This window comes from Lasioglossum baleicum, unplaced genomic scaffold (assembly GCF_051020765.1).
Source record: "Lasioglossum baleicum unplaced genomic scaffold, iyLasBale1 scaffold0028, whole genome shotgun sequence".
NCBI lineage: Eukaryota > Metazoa > Arthropoda > Insecta > Hymenoptera > Halictidae > Lasioglossum > Lasioglossum baleicum.
The window spans coordinates 2,062,603-2,072,500 of record NW_027469088.1 but is presented as its reverse complement, the minus strand read 5'-3'; positions in this window follow the sequence as shown (position 1 = coordinate 2,072,500).

Genomic DNA, 9,898 nt, shown 5'->3' with positions numbered 1-9,898 from the left:
GAGCACGTCGTACTTGATCGGGTCGGAATTATTCCCCGTCGTCGACGTGTCCTCGCTAATCTGTGCGATTGCCATTCCATCGCCACGTTCGCGTTGAATCGTATTGATGACGGCCTATGAGCGTCTTGAGATCTTACTCTCTTTCTCTCGTGTCTCTAATTTGGTTTTGCGTTTGATCGATGATAAATCGTTTCGTGCGCAACGTTTCTGTACCCCCGTGGTTTTTGGTTCAATTATATAGAAGTAGAGAGAAAAAGAAATCCCACCGGGTTATATGTATTATTATTATTTTTTTTTAATAATATGTATACTCCTCTATTGGCGAGGCTTATTTCGAACTTGATTGTCACACGACGCAAAAGACACACTTGTGTGTTCACGCACGGAACAGCACCGCGGAGAGAGAAAAGGTATATCCAATGATGAGAACCTTTATGTCGGTCGCCCCATGTCTTTTCTTTTCTTCATTGTCGATTCGTGCGGAACCGCGCGATCTGTCGGTCGTCCAGTCCCCGAAAGTTCTTTTCGACGGACGTTAAAGTTAACCGGCCAGATCGTCTAGCGAGAGTTTCCGATCGACGAGAGATGAAGAAAGAATTATATTGACACTTTGGTGTGGCGCATAAGGCATATATCGGTTTTTTGTTTACCTTTTTCTCTCTTCTGTCGTGTAGTGTTGTTTCGTTTTCTTTTTTTTTCTTTTTTTTTTGTGCTTTGTACGTTTTCGCGAGTACTACTTTTACGCTCTTTCGGCCGAAACACACAAAATTTTGTATCACGTACGACGACCTCAGAGTAGGCGAGATTACCCGCTGAATTTAAGCATATTACTAAGCGGAGGAAAAGAAACTAACAAGGATTTCCTTAGTAGCGGCGAGCGAACAGGAATTAGCCCAGCACTGAATCCCGCGGTTCTGCCGTTGGGAAATGTAGTGTTCAGGAGGGTCAATTTATCCCGAGACGTCGAACCGCGTCCAAGTCCATCTTGAATGGGGCCATTTACCCGTAGAGGGTGCCAGGCCCGTAGCGACTGGTACGCGTTTCGGGAGGACCTCTCCTTAGAGTCGGGTTGCTTGAGAGTGCAGCCCTAAGTGGGTGGTAAACTCCATCTAAGGCTAAATATGACCACGAGACCGATAGCGAACAAGTACCGTGAGGGAAAGTTGAAAAGAACTTTGAAGAGATAGTTCAAGAGTACGTGAAACCGTTCAGGGGTAAACCTGAGAAACCCAAAAGATCGAATGGGGAGATTCATCGTCGACGAGGCTGGCTTCCGTTGGTGCGCAGATAGCCCGTAATGGGCCACTTCGGTGGTTCCAGTGCGAGGGTACACCATCTTCGGCAAATGTTCCGGTCGCGTAGTCGTGCACTTCTCCCTTAGTAGAACGTCGCGACCCGTTGCGTGTCGGTCTACGGCTCGAGTTGTTGCCTGTCGTGTCGCCTTCGTGCGCACACGGCAGACGCTCGATCGCCTGGCCGGCTGCGTGACGGTACTCTGACGGTATCGGGCCGCAACCAATCCATTTTCGAATGTGTGTGCGTCAGGCCCGCCGCAAGCTCGGTTAGTTTGTCACCCGGATGGTACGGACCTAGCGCCGGCTCCGGGCCTAACCAGCTGTTAGCAGGCGGTGTCCTCGGACTGGCCAAGCTTTGAATTACCGGTCAGCGACGCTACTGCTTTGGGTACTCTCAGGACCCGTCTTGAAACACGGACCAAGGAGTCTAACATGTGCGCGAGTCATTGGGACATGTAAACCTAAAGGCGCAATGAAAGTGAAGATCGTACCTTAGCGTCGATCAAGGGAGGATGGGCCGCGTCACGATGCGGCCTCGCACTCCCGGGGCGTCTCGTTCTCATTGCGAGAAGAGGCGCACCCAGAGCGTACACGTTGGGACCCGAAAGATGGTGAACTATGCCTGGTCAGGACGAAGTCAGGGGAAACCCTGATGGAGGTCCGTAGCGATTCTGACGTGCAAATCGATCGTCGGAACTGGGTATAGGGGCGAAAGACTAATCGAACCATCTAGTAGCTGGTTCCCTCCGAAGTTTCCCTCAGGATAGCTGGCACTCGCTCGTTCTCTTTTGATGAACGTGTGCGAGTCTCATCTGGTAAAGCGAATGATTAGAGGCCTTGGGGCCGAAACGACCTCAACCTATTCTCAAACTTTAAATGGGTGAGATCTCTGGCTTGCTTGGATCAATGAAGCCACGAGATTATATTGGATCAGAGTGCCAAGTGGGCCAATTTTGGTAAGCAGAACTGGCGCTGTGGGATGAACCAAACGCAGAGTTAAGGCGCCTAAGTCGACGCTTATGGGATACCATGAAAGGCGTTGGTTGCTTAAGACAGCAGGACGGTGGCCATCGAAGTCGGAATCCGCTAAGGAGTGTGTAACAACTCACCTGCCGAAGCAACTAGCCCTGAAAATGGATGGCGATGAAGCGTCGCGCCTATACTCCGCCGTCAGCGGCAAGTGAGGTTGACGTTAGCTTTTTTTAAAGGCGCGTCTTCCATGAAGCTCTGACGAGTAGGAGGGTCGCGGCGGTGTGCGCAGAAGGGTCTGGGCGTGAGCCTGCCTGGAGCCGCCGTCGGTGCAGATCTTGGTGGTAGTAGCAAATACTCCAGCGAGGCCCTGGAGGACTGACGTGGAGAAGGGTTTCGTGTGAACAGCCGTTGCACACGAGTCAGTCGATCCTAAGCCCTAAGAGAAATCCTATGTAGATGAGGTGTCCTAAGAGAGAGAGCAAAATATCATTAAATGATAAACAAACACACACACCCATCGGGCGAAAGGGAATCCGGTTTCTATTCCGGAACCCGGCAGCGGAACCGCTTACCAATCGGGCCCTCGTAAGAGTGTTCGTCGGGAGACGTCGTGGAGACGCCGTCGGGAGATCCGGGGAGAGTTTTCTTTTCTGTATAAGCGTTCGAGTTCCCTGGAAACCTCTAGCAGGGAGATAGGGTTTGGAACGCGAAGAGCACCGCAGTTGCGGCGGTGTCCGGATCTTCCCCTCGGACCTTGAAAATCCAGGAGAGGGCCACGTGGAGGTGTCGCGCCGGTTCGTACCCATATCCGCAGCAGGTCTCCAAGGTAAAGAGCCTCTAGTCGATAGATTAATGTAGGTAAGGGAAGTCGGCAAATTGGATCCGTAACTTCGGAATAAGGATTGGCTCTGAGGAGCGGGGCGTGTCGGGCTTGGTCGGGAAGCGGGTCTGGCTGACGGCCCTGGGCGAGATGAACACATTGATGGGAATCCGAGCTCGGTCCCGTGCCTTGGCCTCCCGCGGATCTTCCTTGCTGCGAGGCTTTCGTCTAGAACGATCGTCCTCTTCGGCCGCCATTCAACGCTCAGCTCAGAACTGGCACGGACTAGGGGAATCCGACTGTCTAATTAAAACAAAGCATTGCGATGGCCCCCACGGGTGTTGACGCAATGTGATTTCTGCCCAGTGCTCTGAATGTCAACGTGAAGAAATTCAAAAAAGCGCGGGTTTTTATACAGAGTCTTTTGCACCGCTTGGCAATCAGTAATTATTGTGAAATCTAATCCTAATAGGTACACTCGAAACTTCTGCACTGCTCTTACTATCGCTAACAATTCTAATTCATACGAGCTGTACTTTCTTTCTGCATCTGTAGTTTTTTTGCTCATATAATGAACGGGATGGAACACCTTTCCGTCGCACGCTTTTTGCAGTAAAACTGCCCCGTATCCGTCTGAACTAGCATCGGTGTGAAATTCTGTCATAGCTGTGGGCTGAAAAATACGTAACACCGGCTTGCAACATAACGCGGTTTTTAACGCGATAAATGCTCTACGTCGAACCGAAATTTGACACCGTCTTTTAGTAAATCTGATAATGGATACGCTATCTTTGCATAATTTTCTATAAACTTTCGGAAATATCCTGTAAGTCCGAGGAAACTCTGTACGTCTTTTTTCTTAGTTGGCTCCGGAAAAGCCTGTACCGCTTTAACTTTATTCGGTGACGGGCCGACATGACCGTTCGTAATAGTATGACCCAAATATTCAACTTCTCGCTGGAGGAATCTACATTTTTTCCAATTTATCCGTAAACCATTTTTTTCTGCGACATTTAACGTGATTTTCAAATTTTCAAACGCGTGCTCATCGGTTGTGCCCGGCACAATCAGATCGTCCATATAGGTTATGACTGTTTTGTTTGTAACTAGTTCGCTGAAAATATTGTCGATAAATCGGAGGAAACTGGTAGGACTGTTACATAAGCCGAAAGGGGTTCTGATAAACTCGTATTGCCCGTCGGGCGTTACAAACGACGTGTACTTTCTGCTTTCTTCGGCGACGGGGACATGAAAAAATCCATTCTTTAAGTCAAGTACTGAAAAAACTCGCGCGCCCGATAAAGAATCGATGCAGTCCTCGATCAGAGGCATAGGAAATCTATCTTTAATAATTTTCTTATTTAATTCGCGATAGTCTATACATACGCGGTACGAGTTGTCTTTTTTCGGTACGATAACAACGGGACTAGCATATTCGCTACAACTTTTCCTAATTATTCCTTCTTGCAACCATTCGCGTATTTGTTGATTTAATATTTCCTTTTCCTTAAAAGCTAAACGCCTGGGACGCAGTCGGACTGGATTTTTGTCTACAACCGTAATTCGAGTTTCGATCGCTGTTGTTATATTTTTAACTGGCTCATACCTTTCTACAATATTCCGCAGCTGTTCTTTAAATTGTCCACTAATAATGTCCAATTCACTTTGTTCGATGCAGTTGACGCTCGCCAGGTCACCCATCAGGACAGCTTCCGACGCATCGGCGATTGATTCGGGCCTTTGCTTCACTTTTTCTATCACGACTTCACCTTGGTTTATCTGCACTTGCACATCTTTTAAGAAGTCTTGACCTAGTATTAATTCGGTTGACATAGCGTCATTCGGCACCGCGAACATTTCAACGTCGAAATCGTTATTGCCGACGCGCACTTGCGTTTTAAATTTACCGACGGGTATCGTCCGCGCATTTCCGAAGCCGGTAAAAACCCGCGATGTCGACTGTAACTTAGGACCACCGATTTTGCGACACGTGTCCTCTCGCATTAAATTCACCTCACTTCCCGTGTCTATAAGCGCGTAACACACAACATTGTTTATAGTAACAGCGCTCAGCCTGTTTTTTACACTTCTCACACAGCTGACATTGTCTCCACTATTTAGCGATTTTGCACGCGTTTGGCAGTCTTTTGAAAGATGTCCGAACTCATTACACGCAAAACATTTAGGTCCCTTTCCTTTATGAGTGCAATTTTTTACATCGTGTTCGGCTGACCCACAGGAGAAACAATGCATCTTCTTCTGGAATCTTGCCTCTTGAAACCGTGCTGGTCGTTGTTGCATCTTCTTGTTTTCTCCGTCGCGTTCCTTCCTTTCCCAGGGGCGTCTGCCGCTGTCGGCGTCCTTTTCTTTCTCTTTTCTTCGGTCGTATAGCTCTAGTCTTCTCCTTAATTCGTGAAGCGACATCGCTTCATACAGCATCGTTTTGCTGTGTTCTCGATCTTGGATGCCATTAATAATATGTTCGATTAATGCATCTTCTTCCACGGATCCTTGGCTTGCAATTTCTTGCATGGCCCCCACATACTGTCGTGCGCTCTCATTCGGCCGCCTTTTTCGTTTACGCAACTCTTCATGGATTAACGCGCCGTTCATTTCCGCCTTAAATTCTCGCAACAGCCTCTTTTTAAGAATTTGCCATGATACTATCCCTTTTTCATAGGTAACGAACTGTTTCGCTGATCCCTTCATCATTCTTTTCCCGTATAGCAACTTTTGTAAGTCGTTCCATTCCAGCAACGCACTTAGTTCTTCGAAATCGTTGACCCACTTTTTAATCGGCAATTTGTCGTCACCAGTGAAGTATGGAATACTATTGTCGACGTCTTTAATTGTGAATTTTATCACTTCGTTTCTCGAGGTTGTATTTCTCCTCGGTGTGCGATACTTTTTCCATTGCACTTTCCATGTTTTCGTCGGAATCGTCGTCTGTTTCCTCGTCTTCGGATTCTTCTTCCTCCTCTTCTGTTCCAAGGCGTAGGTGATTTTTAAGTCTCACACGCATCTCGTTCTTGTTGCCTATATCTGCTAGTTGCAACTCTCTTAATTTTTCTCGCAACTCCTTAACCTTCATTGCGTCTATCGTCTCTTCTGATAATCCTTCGTTCGTCTTATCCTTAATCTTCGTTCCACTTCCGTTCAACGTATCCAAATTGTTCTCTGTACCTCCATTCATCTTGGTGATCTTCTGATTACAACGTAGTGTCGCTCGACGATTGTTAACACTTCCTTCGGCTAGTGGCCAACTTACACACTACCGTACAACTGAATAAATCGCGAATCGACACTTTCCACTTCTCTTTCAACTGCACCTCGTAACCGAATCGTCCCGATCACACTCGCTTTAATTGCCCACGCAACCACCGGACTGGACGAGCCCCCAAATGTAGGATTTCCCTATTTTATATTATTTCGGTGGCGATCGAATTAGCTAATCGATCTACACGGGCGGGGAAGCAATAAAAGGATCGACTCTTACGATAACTGTTTAATAATATAATGAAGAAATAAAAAAGGTAGAACAAAGATTCAATGACAACTTTACAAGGCGACGACCGGCGAGAGACTGCCGTTCTCGCTTCTTCCACGCCTTTTTCAACCGTCTTCGCCTATCGTTTGTTTCGACAAACGGCAGGCGAATTCATCTGTTAAACTTTTTCGTGGAACGCGCGTTCCGCTTGCTTTCGGCGGGACGCGCGTTTCGCCTGTTTCTCGCGGGACGCGCGTTTCGCTTGTTTCTCGCGAGAATTTACACCTCCCACATACATACATTTATATTGTCTATAATATACATACATTTATATTATTATACAGGGTGTCTCAAAATTAGGTCCGGAGCCGAAAATGGGAGGTTCCTGGGATCATTTCAAGCGACATTTTCCTTTGAAAAAATGTCGTCCGCGGCTTCGTTAACGAGTTATTAACGAAAAACACGGACCAATCAGAGCGCGAGCTAGACGCGTGCAGCCCGGCGCGCCGGCAGCCGAGTGTCGGTGGCACGCCGCGATGTCGTAACGAACAAAAGTTTCTCGATGATGTGAATCCTCGCCAATTTCGATAAGCTTTGGATATGTTGTCAATACCATGATTCTGAACAACATTTCCCTTTACAGTTTCTGTCGATCGGCTTTAGTTTACGATATTATTGTAAAAATTTGTAATTGTAAATCGATCGATGTACTATTTCCTATCCGATTTCGATAATCTTTGGATATGTTGTCAATACCATGATTCTGAACAACATTTCCCTTTACAGTTTCTGACGATCGGCTTTACTTTACGATATTATTGCAAAAATTTGTAATCGTAAATCGATCGATGTACTATTTCCAGTCCGATTTCGATAAGCTTTGGATATGTAGTCAAGACCATGATTCTGAACAACATTTCCCTTGACGGTTTTCGTCGGTCGGCTTTAGTTTACGATATTATTGTAAAAATTTGTAATTGTAAATCGATCGATGTACATACTATCTCCTCGCCGATTTCGATGAGCTTTATTTCAAAGGAAAAAGATATTTAAAACATCGAATTTATAACATATTTCAAAGTCATCGAAATCGGTGAGGACCCACATCATCGGCAACTTTACCCGAACGATAGAAGAAGCACAAACTTATTGAATTAAAAACTCACTTATTCAGCCGTAAATCCATTTGACTACCACATATAACCATCACACACGTTTTGAACTGATTGTGTTTTTAAAGATTGTAATATAAATTTTTTTGTACTTTCATCGATATTCTTCGAAAATGTATTCTCGGCAGTAGAGATGATTAACTCACTCTTGCATTGGGATATTTTTCGATTATTGTAAGCGGTAACATTAGCATTAGTTGATTATAATCTTATTGCTATATCTGGAACATCATTTTGATTTTTAATTTCTCTCGATTTAATTAATTTTATGTCATCTTCAGACATTTCTCCAAGAGCTAAATTATTTAGAGCATTTATAAATGCCAAATCATCTTTTTGTCGCATAACTTCCGTCAATTCATAAAATTCAAATTCGTTCCATAGTGGATTAATATCAATAAAGGGAGCCATTTCGTTTCGTCTCGAGACTTGATAAACAGGTTTATCTCGTACAGGTGGTAATTGATTTAAATCCCCAACTGCTAATACAGAAAGACCACCAAATGATTCATTTACACCATTTATTTGCCTTAAACGTGTATCAATGTAGCCTAGTATTGTGCAACTTACCATCGATATTTCATCAATTATGAGTAATTGTACTTTTGATAATTTTTCACGAATATTGTTGGCTAAGTCGCTTGACAATTGTGGTAAACTAACTCCAAATTGATTAATTGGTAAAGCGAAAGCAGAATGAATTGTTACTCCATTAATTAAAAAAGCAGCCTTGCCGGAAGGAGCACATAATAATACTATTATTTTATCCATATCTCCGCCGGGCAATTTATCAAAATAATTAGTTATTAATTGATATAGTGTTTTAATCACTCTACTTTTTCCAACACCAGCTGAACCACTTAAAAAAATTTTAAATGGAACTTTATGCAATTTAAAACAATTCAATGTATGCATTACAAATTCTTTTTGTTTACAATTTAATTCTTTTACCATATCATGAAGTTCATTTTCGTTTACTCTTGCCGGACATGTGTATCTACTTTTATGAGAATCTTTTTTTATATTTTTTTCTTTAGCATTGTCTTGTTCACCACCTTGTTTGAATATATCAATATGTTGAGTACACGAATTTTCCTTAGCAACATATTGTTCTGCTTTCTGGTTCTCTATTTCACGATTATCATTTTCCACTTGTTCCAAAGCATCATCCATAGCTTTATCACTAATTATTGAAAATTTTTCTTGATTTGTTTCAATAACATTTATGTTATTTTTATAAACCATTTCATGATCAATATTTTCAACTTCACTTGGTTCATCAAGCCAAGGCATGGATAACAATATTCTCTCTCTATAATAATTTGATGGATCTTGTTTCAAGTTATATCGTCTGTATCTAATAATAGCTGTTTGCTGCCGAAATCTGAAATCATTGACTTCGTCATTTTCATCATTATTGTCAGCATCACCTTCCTCTTGTTTCTTTTTCCTGATCTTTTGGTAATTCGCTGCAAAATCAGCGAGGCACATATCATGTAAATCAATATCTCTTCTACTATAATTATCAAATATATCATCCATATAAATTTCGGTGGATTCTTCATTTAATTTTTTTAAAGCATTCTCAGATTTTAACATTAATACACGTTCTGATATCGGATTGGTATTAATGTATACTGTCTTTCTACTTTGCTTTGATAAAGGTAATGATAAAACATGATAGGCTGCTTCTTGTGCAGACATTAAATTACTATTTAAAAAAACATTGGTAATATTTCGAAATTTTTCTCTAACAGTCTTATTGTTATTATCACAATCGATAGCAGCTTCCCTTAATAATTTTGATAAACCTCCTTCAATTTTACTAATGTAATTAGTTACATAACTCACCGCCGAATATTCGTCAAGTACAAACTGTAAATCCATATTCGATTCGAATAATTGTAAAATATCTGCATTATAACCATTAATATTTACTTCAAGGCTGGATCGTTTTAAGAATACCCGTTTTTGTTTTAAACCACTTCGAATAGCTAATAGGTATTCTTCATCAGTCATATTCAGTTTCTCTAGAATTTCATCATAGCTCATAACTATTTTTTTCTTATAAAATTCATTTAATAATTCATCAATAAGTTTATAGGGTTTTGGTACTATTTCATTTTTATTTAATGGTTCCAGAATCATCGTT